The sequence below is a fragment of the Choloepus didactylus genome, chromosome 1, assembly GCF_015220235.1.
Source record: "Choloepus didactylus isolate mChoDid1 chromosome 1, mChoDid1.pri, whole genome shotgun sequence".
Taxonomy (NCBI): Eukaryota; Metazoa; Chordata; class Mammalia; order Pilosa; family Megalonychidae; genus Choloepus; species Choloepus didactylus.
Window position 1 is genome coordinate 164,783,750 of NC_051307.1, and position 27,147 is coordinate 164,810,896.

The following is a 27,147-nucleotide window of genomic DNA, read 5'->3' on the forward strand; positions in this document are numbered from 1 at the left end:
CTATATTCATTAGGGAGATTGGCCGGTAGTTTTCCTTTTTTGTAGCATCTTTCCCTGGTTTTGGTATTAGGTTGATGTTAGCTTCATAAAATGAATTAGGTAGTGTTCCATTTTCTTCAATGTTTTGAAAGAGTTTGAGTAAGATTGGTGTTAGTTCTTTGTGGAAAGTTTGGTAGAATTCCCCTGTGAAGCCATCTGGCCCTGGGCATTTATTTGTGGGAAGATTTTTGATGACTGATTGGATCTCTTTGCTTGTGATGGGTTGGTTGAGGTCTTCTATTTCTTCTCTGGTCAGTCTAGGTTGTTCATATGTTTCCAGGAAATTGTCCATTTCTTCTACATTATCCAGTTTGTTGCCATACAGTTGTTCATAATATCCTCTTATAATTTTTTTAATTTCTTCAGGACCTGCAGTTATGTCACCTTTTTCATTCATTATTTTGTTTATATGGGTCTTCTCTCTTTTTGATTTTGTCAGTCTAGCTAGGGGCTTGTCAATCTTGTTGATCTTCTCAAAGAACCAACTTTTGGTGATATTTATCCTCTCTATTGTTTTTTTGTTCTCTATGTCATTTATTTCTGCTTTAATCCTTGTTATTTCTTTTCTTGTACTTGGTTTAGGATTGGTTTGCTGTTCGTTTTCTAGCTTCTTCAGTTGATCCATTAGTTCTTTGATTTTGGCTCTTTCTTCCTTTTTAATATATGTGTTTAGTGCTATAAATTTCCCCCTTAGCACTGCTTTTGCTGCATCCCATAGGTTTTGGTATGCTGTGTTCTCATTTTCATTCGTCTCTATATATTTAGCAATTTCTCTTGCTATTTCTTCGTTAACCCACTGATTGTTTAGGAGTGTGTTGTTTAACCTCCAGGTATTTGTGAATTTTCTAAGTCTCTGATGGTTATTGACTTCTAATTGTATTCCATTGTGGTCAGAGAATGTGCTTTGAATAATTTCAATCTTTTTAAATTTATTGAGGCTTGTTTTATGTCCCAGCATATGATCTATTCTGGAGAAAGTTCCATGAGCACTAGAAAAGTATGTGTATCCTGGTGATTTGGGATGTAATGTCCTGTATATGTCTGTTAAATCTAATTCATTTATCAGATTGTTTAGGTTTTCAATTTCCTTGTTGGTCTTCTGTCTGGTTGATCTATCTATAGGAGAGAGTGATGTGTTGAAGTCTCCCACAATTATTGTGGAAACATCAATTGCTTCCTTTAGTTTTGCCAGTATTTCTCTCATGTATTTTGTGGCACCTTGATTGGGTGCATAGACATTTACAATTGTTATTTCTTCTTGTTGAATTGCCCCTTTTATTAGTATGTAGTGGCCTTCTTTGTCTCTCAAAACATCCCTGCATTTGAAGTCTATTTTATCTGAGATTAATATTGCTACACCTGCTTTCTTTCGGCTTTAGCTTGCATGAAATATTTTTTTCCATCCTTTCACTTTCAGTTTCTTTGTGTCCCTGTGTCTAAGATGAGTCTATTGTATGTAACATATTGATGGTTCATTTTTTTGGATCCATTCTGCGAATCTATATCTTTTAATTGGGGAGTTTAATCCATTTACATTCAATGTTATAACCGTGAAGGCATTTCTTGAATCAGCCATCTTATCCTTTGGTTTATGTTTGTCATATTTTTCCCCGCTGTCTATTAATATCCTTTATTGTACCCATACCGAATCTCTTTAGTACTGAACCTTTCTCCAAGTCTCTTGTCCTTTCTTTGTTTCTCTGTCTGTAGGGCTCCCTTTAGTATCTCCAGTAGGGCAGGTCTCTTGTTAGCAAATTCTCTCAGCATTTGTTTGTCTGTGAAAAATTTAAGCTCTCCGTCAAATTTGAAGGAGAGCTTTGCTGGATAAAGTATTCTTGGTTGGAAATTTTTCTCACTCAGAATTTTAAATATATCATGCCACTGCCTTCTCGCCTCCATGATGGCTGCTGAGTAGTCATTACTTAGTCTTATGCTGTTTCCTTTGTATGTGGTGAATTGCTTTTCTCTTGCTGCTTTCAGAACTTGCTCCTTCTCTTCTGTGTTTGACAGTGTGATCAGTATATGTCTTGGAGTGGATTTATTTGGATTTATTCTATTTGGAGTTCACTGAGCATTTATGATTTGTGTATTTATGTTGTTTAGAAGATTTGGGAAGTTTTCCCCAACAATTTCTTTGAATACTCTTCCTAGACCTTTACCCTTTTCTTCCCCTTCTGGGACACCAATGAGTCTTATATTCGGACGTTTCATATTATCTATCGTATCCCTGAGGTCCGTTTCGATTTTTTCAATTTTTTTCCCCATTCTTTCTTTTATGCTTTCATTTTCCATTCTGTCATCTTCCAGGTCACTGATTCGTTGTTCAACTTCCTCTAGTCTTGTACTATGAGTGTCCAGAATCTTTTTAATTTGGTCAACAGTTTCTTTAATTTCCATAAGATCATCCATTTTTTTATTTAGTCTTGCAATGTCTTCTTTATGCTCTTCTAGGGTCTTCTTGATTTCCTTTGTGTCCCGTACTATGGTCTCATTGTTCATCTTTAGTTCTTTGAGTAGCTGCTCTAGGTGCTGTGTCTCTTCTGGTCTTTTGATTTGGGTGCTTGGGCTTGAGTTATCCATATCGTCTGGTTTTTTCATATGCTTTATAATTTTCTGTTGTTTTTGGCCTCGTGGCATTTGCTGAACTTGATAGGGTTCTTTTGGGGTTTGTAGACCAGTTGAAGTCCTTATCTCTAATTTATCAGATCTACAGCTTCGTGGAGTACACTTTCTCTAACTAACCAGCAGGTGGCGTCCACGAGCCACCTGTTCTCCACAAGCCAGTTCTCCCCTGCTTAGCCTTTTTGGTGAGTGGGGGAGTGAGTCTTGTGGGGTCCAATTGGTGTACCAAGCTTGCGTATGTAGTTGGTGTTGCCTGCCCTGTATATGGGGCGTGTTTCTGGGCAGTCAGGGAGGGGGGGTGGCCCTAACAATCAAATCTCCCTGGTGATCCTAGAGTTTTAAAGCTGCTGCAATAGTCTAATCCTTCAGTTCAGTCCTGCCACAGTTTGTCTCTGCCACTGACCCACAAGTCCTTGGTATTGGCGTATGGCTCCTGAGACTTGCAAGTGGGCCCCTCTTCCAGGCTGTGCACCCCTGGTCCTCTGTTGAGGGATGACTGTGCTATGTCACAGGTGAGTGCCGTACCCCCAGGGCAGTTCTGGGCTGCTGGGCTGTGTAGGGAGGCTCCCAGTCTGCTGAAATGATAGCTGAATGGGGCTTTGTTAATTCACACTGCTCCACCTTCCCAACTCTGGGACAATCAGCTGAGGTTGCAGGGAAGGCTAATGTCCACGCCCAGTTTTGTGGTGTGTGCCTGTTATTTGAAGCACTTCCGTCACACTGGGTTGTCTGGGGCAGCTCTGGGCTATGGGGCTGGCAGTGGGCAGGAGTGTTTCCTGTCCACCAGGTTGATGGCTGTGAGCGGACACCCCCCTTTTCTTGGGAAGTTGTGGTGTTTAGTGTATTTTCTCAGCCACTGGATTATTGCCTTTTGTCTCAGAGCTCTCTTAGTTCTGCTGTTGACTTGACCTTCCCAAATTGCAAGTCTTTGAAGCTTTCTGCGTTGGGTTTCTTAGAGTACTTGTTTTAGCAAAAGAAAAAAGGATTAAAAAAAAAAAAGGGCCCTCCTCAGAGATCTAATCAGTTATTGAAATGCTAAGAGACAAAGCAACCAGGGCCATTAAGGAAAGGTCCACAGGGCAGAGAGATCAGCTTTTCTTCGGGATTTGCATATGCGCCTCAGGGCCTGAGCTCTGCCCTTCCCCTTTCTATGTTCACCAGAACTCCAAAAATCCTCCGCTTTTATTTTGGAGTTTTTCATGTTGTTTTTTCTCTATGCCTGTCTCCTCTCTGCTGGGCTGGATTCTCTTGTGTCTGGTCTCAGTCTATCTATGGTTGGAGTTTGGATCAGTAGAATGAGTTTCCGATAAGGGCTGCCACTGCAGTTCTCCCTTCTCCTTCCCGGAGCTGACAGCCCCTCCTCCCATGGGACTGAGCCTGGCAGGGAGGGGTGCGGGTCCCCTGGCTGCAAAAACTTACAGATTTTGCTGATCTTAGCAGTTCCACGTTTTCATGAGTGTTGTATGAAGTATGCCCAAAGTCAGATTGCTCTGTGGTGTCCAGTCCACGCCGTTCCTGGCTTTCTACCTACTTTCCTGGAGGAGTAACTAAAACATACAGCTCACCAGTCCGCCATCTTGCCCCGCCTCTCAGGTATTTTGTTACTAGTGATTATATGGATGGATAAGGAAAGAGTACTATTTATTGTTGATCGGAGGATACCAAGAAATTTTTAATGATTCCTGAGTTTGGCTGGAACTGATTCTGGCTGTGTAACTCAGAACTATCTTTTAGGTCCTCTTTGTCATTCATTCACTCATTCAACAATATTCCTCTCTTTTTTTGTGGCCAAACCCTAAATATGCCTTTTTTTTAAAGTTAGAGAAATTGTAGGTTTACAGAAAAATCGCAGAGAAAATAGAGTTCCCATATACCCTACCTCATGTGCACACTCTCCCCTATAATGACCATTTTGCCTTAGTGTAGTACTTTTGTTAGAATTGAAACAATATTAATATAATTGTACTACTAACTATAGACCATAGTTTACATTAGGATTCACTATTTTTATTTTGTAGTCCTATACTGTGTTTTAAAAATATTTTATTCTATTAAAATAGAGAGAACCTAAAATTTACCCTTTTAACTACTTTCAAACATGTAATTCAGCAGTATTAATTACATTCACAATGTTGTGCTATCATTACCACCATCCATGACCAATACTTTTCCATCACTCCAAACAGAAATTCTGTATCAATTGAATATTAATTCCCCATTCCCTAATCCCACATTGGCACCTGGTAAATTGTATTCTAGTTTCTGACTCTATGAATTTGCTTTTTCTACTTTTTTCATAAATCAGTGAGATCATACAATATTTGCCCTTTTGTGTCTGGCTTATTTCACACAACATAATGCCATAAAGGTTCATCCATGTCATTGCATTTATCAGAACTTTATTCCTTTTTATGGCTAAATAATTTTCCATTGTATATACATATAGTACATTTTGTTTCTCCATCTGTTGACAGACACCTGGACTGTCTCCATGTCTTGTTAATCGTGAATGATGCCACTACAAACATTGGTGTGCAAATATCTGTTTGAATCCCTACTTTCATTCTTTTGGGTAAATAGTTAGAGGTGGGATTGCTGGGTCATACGGAGATTCTCTACTTAACTTTCCAAGAAAGTGCCAAACTGCCTTCCACAGCTGTTGCACCATTCTACATTTCCACCAACACTGAATGAGTGTTCCTGTTTCTCCACATCCTCTTCAACATTCATTGTTTTTCATTTTTTAAATAGTAATCACTCTAGTGGGTATGATGTGGTATCTAGTTGTAGTTTTGACTTGCATTTCCCCAATGGCCAATGACATTGAGCATCTTTTCATTTGCTTATTGGCCATTCATGTAGCTTCCTTGAAGAAATGTCTATTCAAGTCTTGCGCTCATTCTTTGATTGGGTTACCTGTCTTTTTCTGTTGACTTATGGGATTTCCTTATACATTCTGGGTTTGAACACTCATAGGATTTGTGGTTTCCAAATGTTTTCTTCCATTCTGTAGGTTGTCTTTTTACTTTCATAATAAAATCCTTTGATGAGCAGAAGTTTCAAACTTTGATGAAATGACGTTTATCCATTTTCTCCTTTGATGCTTGAGTCTTGTGCAAAGTCTAAAAAACCACTGCTTAACACAGGGGCTGGAAGGTGCTTCCTTATGTTTTCTTCCAGCTCCATAGTCTTGGCTCTTGGATGTAGGTCTTTGATCCACCCTGAGCCGATCTCTGTATATAATATGAGGCAGGGGTACACCTTCATTCTCCTGCACATGGAGAGCAGCTCTCCCAGCACCATCTGTTGAAGAGACTACCTTTTTCCCCAATGAGTAGACTTAGCATCCCTGTCAAAAATCAATTGGCCATAGATCAAGAGTTTCTTCCTGAACTCTCAATTCAATTCTGTTAATCTATACATCCATCTTTGTGCCAGTGTCATGCTTGATCACTACAGCTTTGTAATAAATTAAAAAAATCAGGAAATGTGAATCCTCAAACTTCACTCCTCCTTCTCAAGATGGTTTTAGCTATTTGGGGCCCCTTATCCTTCCAAACAAATGTGATGATTTGCCTTTCCATTTCTGCAAAGTAGGCCATTGGAATTTTGATTGGTATTCCATTGAATCTGAAATCACACTGGATAGAATCAATACCCCAACAAAATTTAGTCTCCCATTCCATGAACACAGAATGACCGTCCATTTATTTAGGTCCTCTCCAATTCCCTTCAGCCAATAATTACAACACAGGGGGCATATGGTCTAGCAGTGATAGAGCCAGAGTACTAGGGGTACATGGAGGAGGAAGAGGAGAGGAAGGAAGAGGGGATGGGAAATTCGAGTTGGCCTGGCATGTGAAGGGTGGTTTCCCACTATTCTGATTAACCCCTTAGTTAAAGAAAACAGATAATGCATTGAACAACAGACTCGAAGTCAAAGTTAATTTCTTGATTAATTCAATAAATGTATATTGAGCACTTGCAACCTGCCGGACATCAAGCTAAGTGCTTTAAAGTTCCATGAGGTCAAGAACTTTATCTATTTTGTTCACCTCTCAATAAACGTGTGGACTAATATAATGGTGATGTGATAGAGCTCAGAGGCCTAGATGGTGCCAAAGTTTATTTGAATCCTGGTCTCACCTGAGATCTCTGGTCTTCAGTGGGCTTCATATTTGTAATAAGGTAACATTGTGCTTTTATTTGGCATGAATAAATGAACAGTGAGTAAATGCAGCCATCTGCTCATTGATATCTTCTGGGGCACAGCAAACCTTTTCCTTGTGGAGATGGTGATTGGTGAAGAGAGAAAGATCTGAAACTTAAATCTGGCAGAACTGAAAAATCTTAAGCATCCCAGAGGTTGAGGGCATCTCCACCCCTTTCAAGACTTCCTTTATGGACAGCATAGGAATCAGGGTGCCTTTCTTTGCAGCTATTGTTTGGAGGAGTCTCTAGCTCCACTTTCCCTCAGTTAATCCTGAAATTAGCCCTCCCTATTGGACCATATCCAGAGCCTCGTTATTCACTGTGATACCCAGAAGCCAGGCCTCCCATGCTGTATCAGCCAACTGCTATTCATTCCCTTCAATTTCTCTGTGTCCTGACAGAGGTGTCAGGGAAACAAATGCTTGTTGAATCTCGGCTTCCTAGCCTGGTTGACCCAAAACTCTTTTATACCATCTGCTCCAATCTGGCCTGGTTTGAGGATGGACAGCAGGGTGGTCCATGCTCAGGCTCTTTGCTTTCACAGGCATGTCCAAATGTAGGTATAGACTGAACATGGCTTTTTTTCCTCTTGGTGATCGCCCCTCAGGCATACTAGGACACAACTTGAGGTCTTGAGGTAGACTTTTTTATGTTTGCTATGCTCAGTCACTGCCAGGATGTTGTTTACCTTTCAGACCCTTGTCTGCAACAGTCAACTCCTGTTGTTGAATGGCAAAGGAAAAAGGGCATTGGGGGTCATTGGTTTGAAAGTCTTGTTCCTTTGAAAAGTTTGGGCTGTTTTCGTGATGAACTTCACTTGGGATTTCATGGCCAAGTAGATTTAAAGCATGAATTACAAAGCTTTTATGTTAAATACAATTTCAGTTATATCAGTAAACATATTTTAAAAGAAGACTGATAGAAATTTTAAATAATCTGCACTTTAATTCACTGCTATAGTGTGTATAGTTAATATATGTTTATTCTAGATTCCAAGAATCAATATACTACAAGAGCTCATGTCCTCCCCGTGTTTTCTTTTCTTTTTATTGAAGAAGGTATTTGGTTTACATAAACTCATGCATAAAATACAGAGTTCCCATGTACTGCCCTATTATTAACACCTTGCATGAGCGTGGTACATTTGTTACAACTGATGAAAGAGCTTTTTTTATAATCATACGATTAAGTATACTTCACTGTTTCATTAGGGTTCACTGTTTGTGTTGAACAGTCTTATGTGTTTTTTTTTTTTCTCATATACATATATACAACCTAAAATTTCCCCTTTTAACTACATTCAAATATATAATTCAGTACTGTAAATTACTTTCAGAATATTGTGCTGCCATCACCACCATCCATTACCAAAACTTTTCTGTCAACCTAAATAGAAATTCTGTACAATTTAAGCATTAACTCCCCATTTCCCACCTCCACTCCATCCCCTGGTAACATATGTTCTAGATTCTTACTCAGTGAGATTGCTTATTCTAATTGTTTCATAACAGTGAGATCATACAATATTTGTCCTTTTGAGTCTGGCTTATTCACTCAACTCTTTAAGGTCCATCCATGTTGTTGCATGTGCCAGAACTCCATTGCTTTTTATACCTGAGTGATATTCCATTGTATGTATATACCACATTTTATTTATCCATTCATCATTTGATGGACACTTATTGATGGACACAGATCAATTGCTTCTAACTTTTGGCAACTGTGAATAATGCTGCTAGTACAATCAGTAGGCAAATATCAGTTCAAGTCCCTGCTTTCAATTCTTTTGGGTATATACCTAGATGTGGGATTGCTGGGTCATATGGTAATTCTATACTTAGCTTTCTGAGGAACTGCCAAACTGTCTTCCTCAGGGGATACACCATTCTACTTTGCAACCAACAATGAATGAGTGTTACCATTTCTTCACATCCTAACACCTGTAATTTTCTGTTTCTGTTTTTATGGTAGCCATTCTGGTGGGTGTGAAATGGTATCTCCTTGTGGTTTTGATTTGCATTTCCCTAATAACTAATGATATTGAGCATCTTTTCATGTGCTTTTTACAATTTGTGTATTTTCTTTGGAGAAATGTCTATTCAAGTCTTTTGTCCATTTATTAATTGGGTTTTATTGCTGTTGTTTGTTGTTTTTCAATTTTAGATTCCTTTATATATTCTGGATATTGTATCCTTATTGTATATGTGATTTCCAAATATTTTTCCCATTGTGTAGGTTGTCATTTTACTTTCTTGATAAAGTCCTTTGATACACAAAAGTTTGTAATTTTGATGGGGTCCCATTTATCTGTTTTTTCTTTTGTTGCTTATGCTTTGGCTCACAGGATTTTCTTAATGCTTTAAAACATAGCCCTTATTGTATTCTTGTTACAAAAATAATGTATGCATATTCATTACCTACAATTTGGAAAATACCAAAAAAGCATAGCACTGAAAATTAAAATTGCCTATAATTCCATGACTCTGAAATAAATTAACAGGTTTGTGTATTTTCTTCTAGACTTTTATCCTATACATGCACCCAATATGTTTTTAAGTGCTTTTTATGTACAAAGTTAAATGACATTAAGAATGCACATAGAAAAAAACGAAATTACTTTCCTTGCCTATTTGCAAGGTTGTCCTTGAATGAGTGGTCTCTCAAACACAACCCAGGTGCCTCTACCTCCTATTACAAAAATGAAGCCAGAAAACCATGGTGGGGAGTTGAGGAATAAGGGAGGCAGATGAAAAATGAAGCTCTGGTTAACATGCAGACTAGTGGGTAAACTATCCTGCTGAATCTATTTGGAGGATTGTTTTACATAGATGTATGCAGAGATAATTTCATTAATTTATTTATTCATTCATCCACTCAACAAACACTGATTGAGCCCTCATATTGAATCAGGCACTGCACTTGACAACAGGATAAAAATACATATGAAACACGCACTTGACCTCTAAAAGTACCCAGACTGGGATGGGATTCAGACAAAAACTCTTCAATGGCAGTGAGATATCATGAGAGCTGAGATTGAGCCATGAGAGTGTGTGGGAAACAATGTCATTTGCAGTGTTAGGAGGGAAAGGCAATTGTGGAGATGTGGTAGGACTCTGTGTCTTATGTGAGGGAGTTTGCTTTTAATCCTGAAAATGCCTGAGATCCACAGAAGGACTATAGAGAGGGGTGTGGAATGATAAATTTTGTACTTTTCATATCCTCACTTGTACCTCTCCCATCACTGTACCAATACTGCACTGACTTCTGTCATTATAGATTAATTTTGTCTTTTTTTGAACTTCATATAATTGCAACTATACAACATGTATCTCACAAACTTTTTTCAATACTCTAAGAGAGCCACCTATGCCACTGTGTATATCAGAAGTCCTTCATTTTCATTTCTGTATAGTACTCCATCACGTGAATAGGTGACAATTTAGTTATCCCTGTCCTTTTCTCAGGCCATATGTTGTGCTGTCACTGTTATTTTCTATTTATTTATTCAGAGTTGGGGAGAAATCTCTCCAGCCTGGCACTTGCCAGATGACCAGCTACATGGAATATCATTAATCCACGTCACTATCCACTTGGTTCCAGCATCTCCTACCTCTTGGTTGAGTAGATGAAGCTCACCTTGATATCTACTCCCTGACCTAATAGCAGACATTTATCTAGGGGAAGTCTGCTGGAATGTGACTTGAACTCTCTGACTTAGCTGGAACCTCAAAGTCCATTCTTCTGTTTAGTGTATGTAGTACATGAAAGGTGACACTTCCCTGCTCTGCACTGCTTCCTGGGATATACTTGTCTCAGCCAATTACAATGCTTTCCGTCGGAAAAGAACTACCCCCAAATGCAAAATGCCTCTGTCTGCTACCCTTTAATCTCTACTACTTTTAGCAAACTCTCTCCCTCTCTTCTCTCCTCCCCTCCCCTCCCCTCTCCTCCCCTCCCCTCTTCTCTCCTCTTTTCTCCTCTCTTCTCTGTCTTTCTCTCCTTCCTTCCCTCCCTTCCCTTTCTCTTTCACTTTTAACATATCCAATGGAAATTTTTCTGTGATTAAGTTTGGGAAACTCTCTGCCTCCTTTTTTGGAAATTCACAGAGCACATTCTCATATTCACTTCTGAAATACCCTGCTGTAAAGAAACCTGCTTTATGTTATAAAATCTAGCATTTGCTTATTTTGAGAATATCTATTAGCACCTCATAGAACAATAGTTCCATAGCACACTGTTATTTAAAAAACAGGCAGAGGAAATTCCACCTGGTGTTTTTCTCCTTTCCAATGCTATTGCCAGTTTCTGAGTCTCCCTCATGACTATTTTAATACAAATATGGCAGAGGCTTAGCAGGCAAAATTAATCTGTTGTAAATTTTTATTTATCCATCCATTTCTGCATTAACCAGTGAGCTCCTTGAGGGTAGACAGGTAGCTCCCTGTCTTTTATCTTCTTATCTCCCAGTTCCTATCATGGTTCCCAGCACATGTTTAAAGTGTTCAATAAATATTTTATGAATGAATGAATGATACATAACATTCAGGGATTGCTACATTAAGGGACCCAACTAGAACTAGCAGCTGGACCTGTTCTTAAGGTGTGCAATGGGAACAGAATAACATCATGGACAAAATCCTTTTCTTTGGAGTTTAAAAACTCTGACCGAATCCTTCCTCCTCTATTGTTTTGGCTGTGTGATCTGCAAATTTATTTAATTATCTGAATCTCAGTTTTCTTGTTTGTAAAATTGAAGTAATAACAATAGCTACCTGCTATAACTGTTGAAAGGATTAAATGTCATCGTGTAACTGGAAGTACAGAGCATAGAACTGGGCATGCAAGTATCCAAAAGTGGTTGTTAGAGTTGGTATCACTGTTGCTGTTATGAGTATACATGTAACACTTGTTTATCTAACCTGCTCCTACCCACAGTGGGGCCTGCAGATTTTCTCCTACCAGAATTCCCTTCACACTTGGTGAGGATAGGAAATCCACAGAACTCTCAGCTGCTATGTTTCTTTCATCTTTTGATAATGTTGCCCACAAACCCTTGCCAATTGTGTCACCTGATCTATTCAGCCAGTATCCTGTCCTGCTGCTGGAGGCCCTCTGCTCTAGTTTGCTAATGCTGCCAGAATGCAAAACACCAGAGATGGATTGGCTTTTATAAAGGTTTATTTGGTTACATAGTTACAGTCTTAAGGCCATAAAGTGTCCGAGGTAACAGATCCACAAACGGGTACCTTCACTGGAGGATGGCCAATGGTGTCCGGAAAACCTCTGTTAGCTGGGAAGGCACGTGGCTCGCATATGCCCCAAGTTCTGATTTCAAAATGGCTTTCTCCCAGGAAGTTCCTCTCTAGGCCACAGCTCCTCTTCAAAATGTCACTCTCTGTTGCTCTTGGGGCATTTGTTCTCTCTTAGCTTCTCTGGAGCAAAAGTCTGCTTTCAACAGCAGTCTTCAAACTGTCTCTCATCTGCAGCTACTCTCCAAGCTCCTGTGCATTCTTCAAAGTGTCCCTCTTGGCTGTAGCAAGCTCGCTTCTTCTGTCTGAGTTTATATAGTACTCCAGTAAACTAATCATGGCCCATGCAGAATGGGCGGGGCCACACCTCCATGGAAATTATCCAATCATAGTTATCACCCACAGTTGGGTGGAGTGCATTTCTATGGAAAAACCTAATCCAAACATTCCAACTTAATCCCCACTAATATGTCTGCCCCCACCAGATTGCATCAAAGAACATGGCTTTTTCTGGGGAACACAAGATATACAAACTGGCATACTCCCTAATGTTTCTCTTTGAAAATGGGAGAATCTCTTTCTTTCCTTTTCTACCTATTCCTCCCAACCTTCTCTGCTGAATATACATTTCTCACGTTGTTTCATGAAAGGAATCCCACCTTGCCTCTGAAAGTGCCTCTAAGGGGGGTGGGGGAATGTGCATGTGTGTATGTTTGTGTCTATGCATGAATGCCAACATGCAAATACCACTTCCTCCATGTCTGTTGTGATTTGTCTCTTCCCTAAGGCAGCACCTATGAGTCCCTGGTAGCTAGTCACATGACTGATCTCTGAGACATACATGATGCTATCCTCCAAAATTTCCCCTCTTTCAAACACCTCTCTCTTCACCTCCAAAAACGTACCCAGTTCACACATTGCTTATGCCTAAATTCTTATCTCTTCTTTGTTTTTATCCTCAGCTGCTTTAGCAAGACCATTTGCCACAAAGCCATTTTGAAACATTTATGTGGAACATTATTGCCCACTGGGCATAAAGATAATGCCACATAGAAAGAAGCTCTAAGGAGAGCTTCACTGCAGTATAGTACCTAGGGTCTCTCCCAGTACCAGCAAAACACAGCCCATGAGCTGCCCCTTCCCCCATCCATGCATGTGGGTGGCAGCCATCCTTATTGACTCCCAGCACGCTTCTCACTCAGAATCTCTCTCCACGTACTACCATAGGCAGTCATCACCCTTTAACTGGCACTGGCAGATGAGAAAAAGCCTATGAGCCAAACTTCGGTCTTTTAAGTCGTTTTAGCACTTCTTCATCCAGTCTCCACCAAATCGTGGGAAGACAGATTTCTCTTATGAAAAAGAGAATGTCCTACTTGCATGAATTGCTTTGAGGTGAGGTCCCAGACATTCATTTTTGTTGGAAAATGCTTTTGAGCAACACCATTCATCTTTAGTCTTCAGAGAAAAAGAAGGAAGGGAGGGAAGGAGAGAGGGAGGGAGGGAGGGAAGAAGGGAGAGAGGGAGAAAGCCAGCCATTGGATTGGATGCATGTCCAATGTGGTAGCCACTAGTCACAGCTGGCTATTTAAATTTAAAATAAAATGAAATAAAATTTGCATTCAGTCACACTAGCCACATTTCAAGTGCTCAATAGCCACCTGTGGCTAGTGGCTACTTTATTGGACAACGTATACATAGAACACTTCCGTCATCAGACAAATTGCTATTGGATAGCGCTGAACTGGAGGTTGTGTTCTGTATCCCAAAGAGGTATTTTTTTTTTAACTTTGTCATCTATTCAACATCCTCTTTTTCCCCCAATGCACCATATTGTCCTCTGCCAACTAAGCAAAAGTCTGTTAACTCTAGGATGTAATTAAAAGCAGATGAAGCAAGCTCTTAAATGAGAAGGTGTAGGAGCGGAACAAGACCCATAAGTAGATCAGTTATACTTTCTCAAGGAAATTGCCTTCTGGCTTCTTATGCTGTCTGTAGTTTCTCCCACTGAACATAAAAATAATCTTGCTCTTTTTTTTTTCTTTTAAGTTTAGCCACATGTATGAGACCAGAAGCACAAAATCCATTTTGTGAGCCTCCAGCTTCCTGCTAACATGACATTAGTGGAAGAACCCAACCTGTGATTATATTAAAAAGGGAAAATAACTGAACAAAAGAAGGCTAGGATTTGATCATGTTCTCCTGAGTAAATTTAGTTGCCTGAGAAACAGGAGGAAATTATTTCAGTGCCAAAATGATAAAACATCATCTGAATTTGCTTTTTCTCTCACTTGAAATAGAGTTGCCTTTGGTATAGTAGGAAAAAGAGGGGCTGCGACAGGAGGAAACGGTCATTCATGCTATTTCCTTTGATATTTTATTTGAGTTTTTCTTTTAAAAGTTTCTGTCAGACTTTATAATTATCCAGTTAAATTTATACATCCAGTTTTTATCCCCCAAATGGATGACATTTTAGTGCTATAAAATTAATATGAATGTGATGCAATGGATATAATTGCTTTCTAGAAAAGTCTCATCTTTATGACTCACTGTTAGAGCCAAAAATGTGAGCCTGGAAGTTCCTAGAATATCAATATATCTTATTCCTTATGCACATTGTCTCTAAAAAGCTCTTTTTCAGGGAAAAGAAACTCTGCTAGAATTTTTCTTGTGATCTGTTATCTCAAATTAGAAAGCTCAGGAAATGACTGAACTAATAATTCACTGCACTTTTGGGTAAAGTGTATTCTAGCAAGGCATTCAGGCACGCATATTGTCAATGTCTTAAAAAATGGTTTTGAATCTTATTTGTTAAAATCATGGCTTTTTGTGATTCACAAGCTTTGGATTTCTGGGTTTGCTGCATGTTGTGGCTGACTCATCAGATGCTCAGTGGCTGAAACAATTGGAGTAGGGACACTGGGTTCCCAGACCCCTCCACTTGTTAATGAAGCTACCAACAGAGTTCTGGAAGTGACATGAGCAGCCTTGAGAGTATGGGGATAAAAGAAAAGGGAATTTTTCAGGAATACTAGAGCACAATTTCATTAATTCACACACTACACCTTAGGGATTTATGAAGTTTACCTTTTCATGATCTAGGAAGGATTTTGCTTAGCAAATTAAGAGTGTAAGCCATTTTATAAGAAATAGTTACAGATATGGGTTTGGAGTCCCATTAGTTCCAGGTTCCATCCCTGGCTCTGTCACTTACCAGTTATGACTTGGGGCATGTTATTTAACCTCCATGAGTCTCAGTTTTCTAACCTATGAAATGAGGCTGACAATACTTATCTCAAGAGGTTAATGCAGGGATTAAATGAAACAATATATGAGCAGTTTATTATTAGTGTAGTTAACATCAGTGGCTAGGAAAATAAGTTATTTTTAGAAGATGAAGACAAAAAAGAATAAATACTCAGAGCTTTTCTCCCTTTCCCATCCTCTCGGGAGGATTCAGTGTTTATGTCGCAAACTGGCTGCTGAAGGGGCCTGAGCAAGGCAGGGAATGCTAAAATTTGGAGAGGAAAGAAACCCCAAGGTCAGATTGATTTATGAAATAAAAGACTCTCTAAAAAAGAAAAAGGAATCAAAAAATTCAGAACAATGGGAATGAAGAGCAACTAGAATCTTTGGGGAGGGGACAGAAAGAGGGCGGAGCAGCTGCAGTGTGATAGTCAGGTGGGTCCGGAAGATTTTAGGAAGTGTTGTGTAGGTCACCACTTGCCACTTTCTTGAGAGGCTTCTTAAGTGGCTATCCTGCAGAAAGATTTAGTAGAGCAGAGTAATTAAGGCCTAGACCCTGGAACCAGAGTTCCTATGTGCAAATCTGTGTTCTACCACTTCTTGACTGGGTAACCATGTGCCCTGCCTGTGAAATGGGTGCCCTAACAGTACCTGTCATAGTTTTCTCCTGAGGGCCAGATGACCTAATGTAGAGTGCTTGGCAGATATATAAGAGCTTGCTGAATGTTCCATTTATCATCATTGCCACTGTTCTAGATGTGAGTTTAGTGCTGTAACTTAAAAAAAAAAACCACCAATAATAGTTTGCATCTATTGAATGCTCACCATGAACCAGGCTATCTTCTGAGGACTAACGTATTAATTCATTTAATTCTCAAGACCACCCTACAAGATGGAAACTATTATTATCCCCATTTTACAAAGGATAAAAGACTGAGACACAGGGGGCTCAAGTAACTTGCCCATGGTCACACAGCAATCAAGTGGTAGAGCTGAGTTTCAAATCCAGATATTCTGAGGCTGGATCCTCATTCTTATCCCCTATGCCATTCTGCATCTGATATATGAGGAGCAACTTTTGGAGAAGTTTGCCTTGTTTTATAGATGCTTGGTTTTTCCTTGTTTTATAGATGCTTAGTATATGCTCCACAACTTTGCTACTGGAAGTATGGTTCTCCAACAAGCAAGATGTACCTGGGAGCAGAATCTAGGGCCCCACTCCAGGCTCTTGAATTAGAAACTGCATTTTAACAAGCTCCCTAGGTGATTCATGATCACATTAAAACTGGTGAAGCACTGCTCTACAATATGATCCTTTGGGGTGGGTGGAATGTCTCATTCATGTCTCCATTCCTTGCAGGGCCCAGCACAGTGCCTGCCTCTTGAGACTAGATCTACTTTTGATCTAAGAGCTAGGAATGTTGAAATAAGAAATACATGGACAAGTACCAGTGGAATAGCACCTGGATTATCTCTGGCTAAGTGGCTGGCTCTCCATGCTCCTGCACCCAGCACAGTACCAGGCACACAGCAGATGTGCCATACATGTTTTTTGAATTGAGACGGAAATGTGCAATAGAGACATCCAGCACTCCAGCTTTCTCTGGATGTGCTGTGACATTTAGAAAGGCCAAATAATGCCAAGACAAGCAGAACAGTGATTATGCATTTATTCCTAACACAGTTTTAAGACAAGCTCTGTTCAATTGGTTCCCCTGTGAACTCAAGCTGATTCCCTTCCCTCTTGAGCTCTCTATTGTCTTGACATTGTTTGCAACTCTTTCAAAAACTAATTAAGTTTCAGGATCAGTTTGTCTTATTAGAGAGTGTGGATATGCTGAAGTGGTGGTTTTGTATAACCAAAATTATCTGAGTGAAAGGACAATTATGATTTGCTTCTAAAATTGGCCAAAAGTCAGCTTTCATCAAAATAATTCTCTGCAGACATTAGTCTCCATAAAACCAGAGTATTGTATGAAAGGCAACAAAGGATTTGAAGAGGCCATGGAAAATGTATTGATAATCTGGCCATATTAATCCTGTTCTCTAACAGTGTGTGAAATTACTTGTTTACTCCATTTATCTGGGGCTAGAGGTAGCTGATCACTCATTGACAGAGCTGTATTTTGTGATCACCTTCCAGCAGTGAGTTTCAGCTGTGTTAAGGCCAAACAATCACTCCATTGATCTGTAGGCGCCTCAGAAGTCAAGGTCAGGGTTGCTGTTACCTCTGGGCAGGTGTGGGAACTCATGAACAATAACACAGATGGTCAGGGCATTTATTGTGCATGGGCAGGGGAGTTAAGCTGTGGCCCTAGATATGTTTGTGAATTTGGGAATTTTATCTTCAGTATCACCACATTTCTTTCCTGCGTCCCATTCATTCTCCCACAGATGAATGTTTAGGTTTGTTTTAATCCTAGTCCATAAATATTGTCCCACTGAGCACTACCGGGGATGCAGGAAGGTACAACAAGTAGTCCATGACTTAAAGGAGTTCACACATTGTTTTTATTTTTCCTTTGGAGTGCCTCTTGTGTCTACTTGTATTATCTATTGCTACATAACAAGATTACCACAAACTTATCATCTTAGAGCATATTTATCATCTCACGGTTTCTGTGGAGTGGGTCAGGAGCTTGGCACAGATTAGCTGGATTCTCTGCTTCAGTGTCTCATAGGCTACAGTCAAGGTGTCACCCAGGGCTTGCAGTCTCATCTGAGGTTCAAATGGGGAATGTTCTACTTCCAAGCTCATGTGGTCGTTGGCAGAAATCAGTTCCTTTCAGCCTGAGGGCTTCAGTTTCTTGCTGGCTGTTGGCTGAAGGCTGCCCTCAGTTCCTTGCCTCCCCAATATGGCCACTTACTTCATCAAAGTCAGCAAAGGAGTCTTTTAACAATTGGGCATTTCTATTTTAGGTGTCATGATTGCAGAAATGACATCCCATTAATTTTACTGTATTTTATTGACTAAAAGAAAGTCAAAGATCCCACCCACACCCAAGGAGAAGGATGTACACAAAGGCATGAATACTGGGGTGGGGGTGGGTTATGAAGGCCATCCCAGCATCTGTCTGCCGCACCATTCTTGATTTTTGCTCCACCTGTTCTACTCTAGTTCTGTTCACTACCAGGTAGGAAACCGAATCAATTCTGTTATTCAAGAAATTTTAATGAAGGAGGTATTAGAGCGGTGTGGTTAGCGTTAAAGGAACTGACAGGGAGGCTGCCAGAGGCTAACCACAGTAATGAAATAGACACTGCTGATACTCTGCCCAGATCCTCTTTATGCAGTTGATGCATCCAGCCTCTGGTGACTATGTGCATTGCTTGCTAACAGCACACAGCTGCCCCTTTACTGCAGAATTGCCTGATTGCTCTCAGCAAAGAGGATGCCACCAAACTTAAGAAGTTTTGCCACTCCCCACTCTAGTATGATTGACTAACATGGGGGTATAAGAAGCTGGTCCCCTTTCCTTAAGGTGGGACCAATTCTGTGATATAATTCATGCTTTAGACCTCCCAGTGGAACCTGGCTGAAGCTGGACTCAGGCTAAGACCACCTCCTTATTTCCCTCATTTTCCATTTCTTCTCTCCTCAGTTAATCAGTGCATCTCAAGTCCTGTTTCAGGTTTTGCTTCTAGGATATCCAACTTTAGATTAGTGGCAAGCCATTGATACTCATAAGCCCGAAGGAGCAGTGGGAAAAAATCATGTTTCCAAAGCCCAGTCAGAGTGGAGGCCTGGGAATTGCCTGGCAGGAGCTGTAGTCATGTAGGGAGTTGGCCACTGCTGGAAGGGAAAGGCCAAATCAGGGTGGATTTCGGAAGAGGTATGCTGTCCTCTCTCTCTTCCCTTCCCCAGGTCTCATGCTGGAGCATCCCTTGAATCAAACCCAACAGGAAACTAGCCAACAATGAGTTGGCAGTCCAGAGGTCGGCCTCTTAGGGCCCAGAACAGAAGAAGAGAGGAGAATCGATGGAGAGGAATTGACAATGACCAGCATAACAGCCTTAGATAATCACAGATTTTCTCTCTCTCTCCTCCATCTCAACTGTCATATTGGTACTGACTGACCTTTAGCAAATTCTTGTTTGATCTTGTCTGCTCCAAACCCACCAAAGGGCTTCCCATTGCCTAAAGCAGTGATTCACAATTTTTTTTCAATCAGATACCCCACTGGTGAACTATCCCTTAACAGGCACCCCAGGCTTATTTGTTTATTCATTTATAAATTAGTGAAATTTACTGTCACTAGCTAATAATCAGAGTACTACATACACTGAGTATAGGAGATACCACTAATGACTGTGTGCATAAATCCACATTCAAAAAGTCTTGATAATTCTGAATTTTTTGGACAACTTCTTATGACATTTGATTAGATTGTCATCATTTTTTTTTATTAAATTCAGTTTTATTGAAATACATTCACACACCATACAATCATCCATGGTATACAATCCACTGTCCACAGTATGATAACATAGTTATGTGTTCATCACCACAATCTATCTCTGAACATTTTCCTTACATCAGAAAGAAGCAGAACAAGAATAAAAAATAAAAGTGAAAAAAGAACACCCAAATTATCCCCCCATCCCACCCCATTTGTCCTTTAGTTTTTATCCCCATTTTTCTACTCATCCATACACTAGATAAAGGTGGTGTGATCCACAAGGTCTTCACAATCACACTGTCACCCCTTGTAATCTACATTATTATATAACTGTCTTCAGGAGTCCAGACTGCTGGGTTGGAGTTTGGTAGTTTCAGGTATTTACTTCTAGCTATTCCAATACATTAAAACCTAAGAGGTGTTATCTATATAGTACATAAGAATGTCCACCAGAGTGACCTCTCGACTCCATTTGAAATCTCTCAGCCACTGAAACTATTTCGTCTCATTTTGCATCCTCCTTTTGGTCAAAAAGATACTCTCAGTCCCACAATGCCGGGTCCACATTTATCCCTGGGAGTCATATTCTGCATTGCCAGGGAGATTTACAACCCTGGGAGTTGGGTCCCACGTAGCAGGGAGGGCAGCGAGTTCACCTGTCTAGATGGCTCAGTTAGAGAGAGAGAGGGCCACATCTGAGCAACAAAGAGGTACTCAGGAGGAGACTCTTAGGCACAATTACATGCAAGTTTAGACTCTCCTTTGTAGTAACGAACTTCCTAAGGGCAAGTCCCATGATCGAGGGCTCGGCACATCAAACCGCCAGTCCCAATGTTTGTGACAACATCAACACCAGTCCAGGTGAGGATGTCCAACACATCCGCACCTTCCCCCAGATCCTCGGGGCTGGGGAGGGGGAGGCTGTAAATATATTTTTTATTATCTGCCCAAATTGCTCTGGGATGTGTCACTATTTCACTCCCGCCTATACTAACCTACCGTATCTCACTTCCTATTCAAAGTTCCATGCAATTGTGGTGTTTGAACAAACCGACTGTAGAGTTGTACCGTTTAGAGAATTTAGATCCTGTACCAAATAGATATCTCTTCCCTTGGTCTCATATGGAAGTTGAAGTTTTAAAACACAATCAGTTTCAACCTTTACCCTTTGGCTTGGCTTGCCCTCGTCTTAACCAGACCTGCTTCATTCATATCACTAATTGATGTCTGGGCTCTTTTTCAGCTTTTTTTTTTTTTAACAGGGCTGTATGCACTAGTACTGACATTCATATCTGCCGAGCTCTAGCTCTGAGTTTCAGGTGTCTCAGAGATATGCATTGTTCCAGAGACCAATCAGGTTATACGCTAGGGGATCAGCATCTCAAAGTTTAGAGATAGGCATTGCAATTCAGGGATAGAGTTAACTGCTGTAAGAGTTTACAATCTAGGGACTATCACAATTATTATGTCCACTTTAGGCTATGTTCTAAGATTCAATTCTGAATTTACACATTGTAGCTAGTCCATATTGGTGAGGCATCATCCCTCTCACCATGTTCTCTCCAACACTTTTACTCCTATATATATATTTTCCTACAATTTTATAGAGTTATATTCACATACCATACATTTATCCACAGTGTACAATCAGTTGTTCATGGTATCATCATAAAGTTGTACATTTATCACCACAATTAGCACTTGAACATATTGATTACTACAAGAAAAAAAATTTTTTTTTTTTAGCAATAAGAAAAAAATGATAAAAAGAAAAATAACATGTCATACAATACAATATACTTGTAAGGACAGCAAATAACACCACTACCAAAAATCCCATATTCCTCCCCTATATCCCCCTCTCATATACATTTAGCACTGGCATATTGCCTTTATTACATTTAATGGAGGTGTATTAGATTGTCATCATTTTTAACCAGGAGAGATGACTAATGGAAACCTCATACTAGAAGTAGACATGTCACCTCTGTCATTTCATGTTATTTATTTGTGTCTGCATTATTGTATTATATTCAATAAGCAATTTCTTTGTAGTGATACATATTTTGGGGAGTGGGGGAGTTAAAACTGGATACTATCATCTGAAATCCACTTAAACAGGTATGTGTGAACCAAAATGTTGTAATAACCTGAAAACAATTAAATGAAAAAGGATGAGACCACTGACCCTTCTGCATGTGGGAGTCTGCAATTCTGATCAGATACCTTGTAAATTGTATTTGATATGTGACCATCTGTCATATGGACCAAGAAAGGGCTTTTGTGGCAAATACAGATTTCCAAGGAAGAGCTGATGCTTTGGAAGGACATTGGTTCAATAATAAACTACCCATACTAAGAAGTTGGCAAAGCAGCTTCACAATAGAGCTGGCATTGTTGCTTTACTCTCTGCCGTGTGAACGTGTGAGAGTAATAGGCTTATGTGTATGAATCCTCAGGTAAACCACTGTATTTGAGAGGTGGTTGTGTGCTCTTAGATGGAGGGTCATAAATTCAGATTGTGCAGGCTTAAAAGACAGAGGCATTTAAAGGGGCTAGTAGAACTTTGGCCTTAAAGTAATAGTGGGAAATCTAAGACATTTCCTGCTGGTAGTGAGGGAATGGATGGTTTCTTCCTGAGAGCAGTCAGATTACAATAATAATAGCCACCACTTTTAGAGCATCTACTATATACCTGGCACTGTGCTAATAACTTTACACGTATTATTTCATCTGCTTTCCGCAGAAACTCTTCAAGATAGGTACCCTGCTCAAGGTCACATGGTTAGTGAGTAGAGGTGCCAGAATTTGAACCAGGATCTATGTGTCTCCTTGACAGAGTCTTTTTTTCATTATACTTCAACTTTAAGACCAGGTATTAGAAGAGATGCCCCATTCTATAAAGAAAGATGTTGTTCTATAAAATGGAGGCAGTGGGCATGGGTGGGGGGAAGGGTTAGACCCTAGGAGATGGACATGGGCATGACCCTACTAAGACAGGGACACTTAGAAGAAATAGCAATGGCTTCCAGGGATGAGAGGCCACTCAGCACTTCAGAAAAGCAACACAGAATCCCAAGGAACCAATTAATGCATTGGGAAAAGCAGACTTCAAGAGGATGTTAATTATAGACTATGTTGTCCTTCTTAAAAAGTAAATAAAGAGGGTTCACAACATACTTCCAACCCTCTCTGAACACAAAGCCCACTAGCCGATTCCTTCCCTCCACTAGCTTTGTTGTAAATTCATTCCGTGTTTGATTTTTGCTCAAATAATTGGTCTGCTCATGACTTTTAAAAATAGAGGAATGGTAATTTATTAAGCAGTGTGCTCATGATTTATGCATTTTCTACAGATGAATAAAAATGCATTTAAAATATAACAAATAAGAATAAGCAAATTCATAGAGACAAAAACTAGAATTCAACAGAGGCTGGATGAAGGTAGGGAAAGGGAGTTAATACTTAATTGGTACAGAATTTCTCGTTTGGGGTGATGGAAAGGTTTTGGTAATGAATGGTGATGATGGTAGCACAACACTGTGAATGTGATTGACACCACAGAATTGGATGTTTGAATAAGGTTAAAATAGGGAAATTTTAGGTTGTATATATGTTACCAGAATAAAAAATAAAAATAAAAAACCTTAGGACGGTGCAACACAAATAGTGAATCCATTGTAAACAATGGACTTAAGTTAATAATAATACAATTATAATAATATAATATCATTGGTAACAAAGGTACTACACTAAAGCAAAATGTTAATAATAGAGGAGGTATATATGGAAACTCTGTATTTGCTGCATGCTTTTTCCATAAACCCACAAATTCTCTAATAAAAAAAAAATGAAGGGATGTGTGGCCCTGTAAGAAAGCTGAAATAAAGGATATTGTCGAATTTACTGTTCTTTGATAGATTCAAACAATTCTCCAGCTAAAAGATTTACATGTGGTAAAAATAGCACTAGGCTAGGAAATGGAAAACTGGGATCCCAGCCCCAGTGCTGCCATTAGAACAAGTATGTGACATGGGCAAGCTGCCAAACTTTTCTGAGTTTGAATTTTCTCATGTAAAAAACAAATATCCCAAATCCCTATAATGTTCAATTTGGTGGAAGATAGGCCGACTCTTCCCAGCTCTGACACTAATCCCACAACATATATTCAATCAGAATTGGAATCCCTCCCCAACTGCAAGTCCGTCTTATCTGATATTCTAGAACAGGCACTGACAAACTTTTTATGAAAAGGGCCAGATAGTAAATATTTCAGACTGCAAACCCAGAGTCTCTGTTTACTTTATCTCCTCAACTCCGCTTTTCTAGTGAAAGCAACTGAGGCAGCATGTAAAGGAATAAGCATGACTGTGTTCTGATAAAACTTAATTTACCAAACAGCTGGTGGGCTGGATTTTGCCTGCAGACCGTAGTTTGTTTACTGCTGTTCTAGAACCCAATTTTTTTTTTTTTTTTAATTAGAGAAGTTGTAAGTTTACAGAACAATCATGCATAAAATACAGGATTCCCATACACCACCCCACCACCAACATCTTGCATTGGTGTGGAAATTTGTTAAAATTGATGATAGCACATTTTTACTATTGTACTATTAATTAAAGTCCATGATTAACTTAGGGTTCACTGTAATAGTATCGTGTAGTTTCATGGATTTCTTAAAATTTTTTTATTCTGTTACCGTGTCTAAAATTTCCCCTTTTAATCATAACCAGATATATATTTCAATGCTGTTAATTATATTCATAATGTGCTACCATCACCCGCATCCATTACCTAAACATTTCCATCATTCCAAATAGGAACCCTGTACATTTTAAGCCTTAACTTCCCATTTCCAATCCCCACCCCATCCCCTTTTAACCCTATCTTCTAAATTCTGACACTATGAGTTTTCTTATTTTAATTGTCTCAAAATAGTGAGATGATACAATATTTGTCCTTTTTGTCTGGCTTATTTCACTCAACATGATGTCTTCAAGGTTCATCCATGTTGTCACATGTATCAGGACTTCATTCCTTTATACAGCTGAATAATATTCCATTGTATGTTGTTCTAGTTTGCTAATGCTGCCAGAATGCAAAACACCAGAAATAGATTGGTTTTTGTAAAAGGGGGTTTATTTGGTTACACAGTTACAGTCTTAAGGCCATAAAGTGTCCAAGATAACACATTAGCAATTGGGTACCTTCACTGGAGGATGGCTAGTGGTGTCCAGAAAACCTCTGTTAGCTGGGAAGGCACGTGGCTGGTGTCTGCTCCAAAGTTCTGGTTTCAAAATGGCTTTCTCCCAGGACATTCCTCTCTAGGCTTCAGCTCCTCAAAAATGTCACTCTTAGTTGCTGTTGGGGCATTTGTCCTCTCTTACCTTCTCTGGAGCAAAAGTCTGCTTTCAAAGTCCATCTCCAAAATGTCTCTGTAAGCTGAAGCTCCTCTCTCAGTTCCAGTACATTCCTCAAAGTGTCCCTCTTGGCTGTAGCTCCTCTTCAAAATGTCACTCACAGCTGCACTGAGCTCCTTTTATTGGTGAGCTGTTTTATAGGACTCCAGTGATTAAATTAAGACCCACCCTGAATGGGTGGGGCCACATCTCCATGGAAATTATCCAGAGTCATCACCCACAGTTGGGTGAGTGCATTTCCATGCAAACAACCTAATCCAAACATTCCAACTTAATCCCCACTAATATGTCTGCCCCACCAGATTGCATCAAAGAATATGGCTTTTTCTGGGGGACATAATACATTCAAACTGGCACATATGTATATACCACATTTTATTTATCCATTCATCAGTTAATGGACATATAGGTTGCTTCTATCTTTTGGCAATTGTGAATAATGCCACTATGAATATCAATATGCAGATATTTTTTCAAGTCCCTGCTTTCAGTTCTAGTAGTGGAATTGCCAGGTCATATGGTAATTCTATACTTAGCTTTCTGAGGAATGCCAACCTGTTTTCAGCAGTGGCTGCACCAATTTACATTGCCACCAGCAATGAATAAGTGTTCCTATTTCTCAACTCCTCTCCAGCACTTGTAATTTTCCATTTTCTTTAAGAGCAGCCATTCTTAATGGTGTGAAATGGTATCTCATTATGTTTTTTTTAAAACATTTTTTATTGTGAAATGTAACATATATGCAGAAAAAGAGATAAATTTCAAGGTACAGTTTAAAAGTAGTCATAGACAGTGTGATTGTGAAGACCTTGTGGGATCACACCACCTTTATCTAGTGTATGGATGAGTGGAGGAATGGGGATAAAAACTAAAGGACAAATGGGGTGGGATGGGGGGATGATTTGGGTGTTCTTTTTTCACTTTTATTTTTTTATTCTTGTTCTGGTTCTTTCTGATGTAAGGAAAATGTTCAGAGATAGATTGTGGTGATGAATGCATAACTATGTTATCATACTGTGGACAGTGGATTGTATATCATGGATGATTGTATGGTGTGTGAATGTATTTCAATAAAACTAAATTTAATAAAAAAAAAAAAAGGAAAAAAATATGTAGCGCCCCCTTGAGGAGCCTGTGGAGAATGCAGGGGTATTGGCCTACCCTACCTTGATGGTTGGTAACATGACCACAGACATAGGGGACTGGTGGTTTGATGGGTTGAGCCCTCTACCACAGGATTTACCCTTGGGAAGACAGTTGCTGCAAAGGAGAGGCTAGGCCTCCCTACAATTGTGCCTAAGAGCCTCCTCCCGAATGCCTCTTTGTTGCTCAGATGTGGCCCTGTCTCTCTAGCTAAGCCAACTTGAAAGGTGAAATCACTGCCCTCCCCTCTATGTGGGATCAGACACCCAGGGGAGTGAATCTCCCTGGCAACATGGAATATGACTCCCAGGGAGGAATGTAGACCCAGCATCGTGGGATGGAGAACATCTTCTTGACCAAAAGAGGGATGTGAAAGGAAATGAAATAAGCTTCAGTGGCAGAGAGATTCCAAAAGGAGCTGAGAGATCACTCTGGTAGGCACTCTTACGCACAATTTAGACAACACTTTTTAGGTTCTAAAGAATTGGGGTAGCTGGTGGTGGAAACTATCAAACTACAACCCAGAACCCATGAATCTCGAAGACAATTGTGTAAAAATGTAGCTTATGAGGGGTGACAATGGGATTGGGAAAGCCATAAGGACCACACTCCCCTTTGTCTAGTTTATGGATGGATGAGTAGAAAAATAGGGGAAGGAAACAAACAAACAAACAAACAGACAAAGGTACCCAGTGTTCTTTTTTACTTCAATTGCTCTTTTTCACTCTAATTATTATTCTTGTTATTTTTGTGTGTGTGCTAATGAAGGTGTCAGGGATTGATTTAGGTGATGAATGTACAACTATGTAATGG

The 27,147-nt window shown here is 39.7% G+C and overlaps 1 protein-coding gene across 1 annotated transcript in view; it reads left to right on the forward strand.

Moving 5' to 3' along the window:
- CPNE4 (copine 4) overlaps nt 1-27,147 on the forward strand; it is a 553,047-nt gene that overhangs the window by 123,938 nt on the left and 401,962 nt on the right. The window lies entirely within an intron of this gene.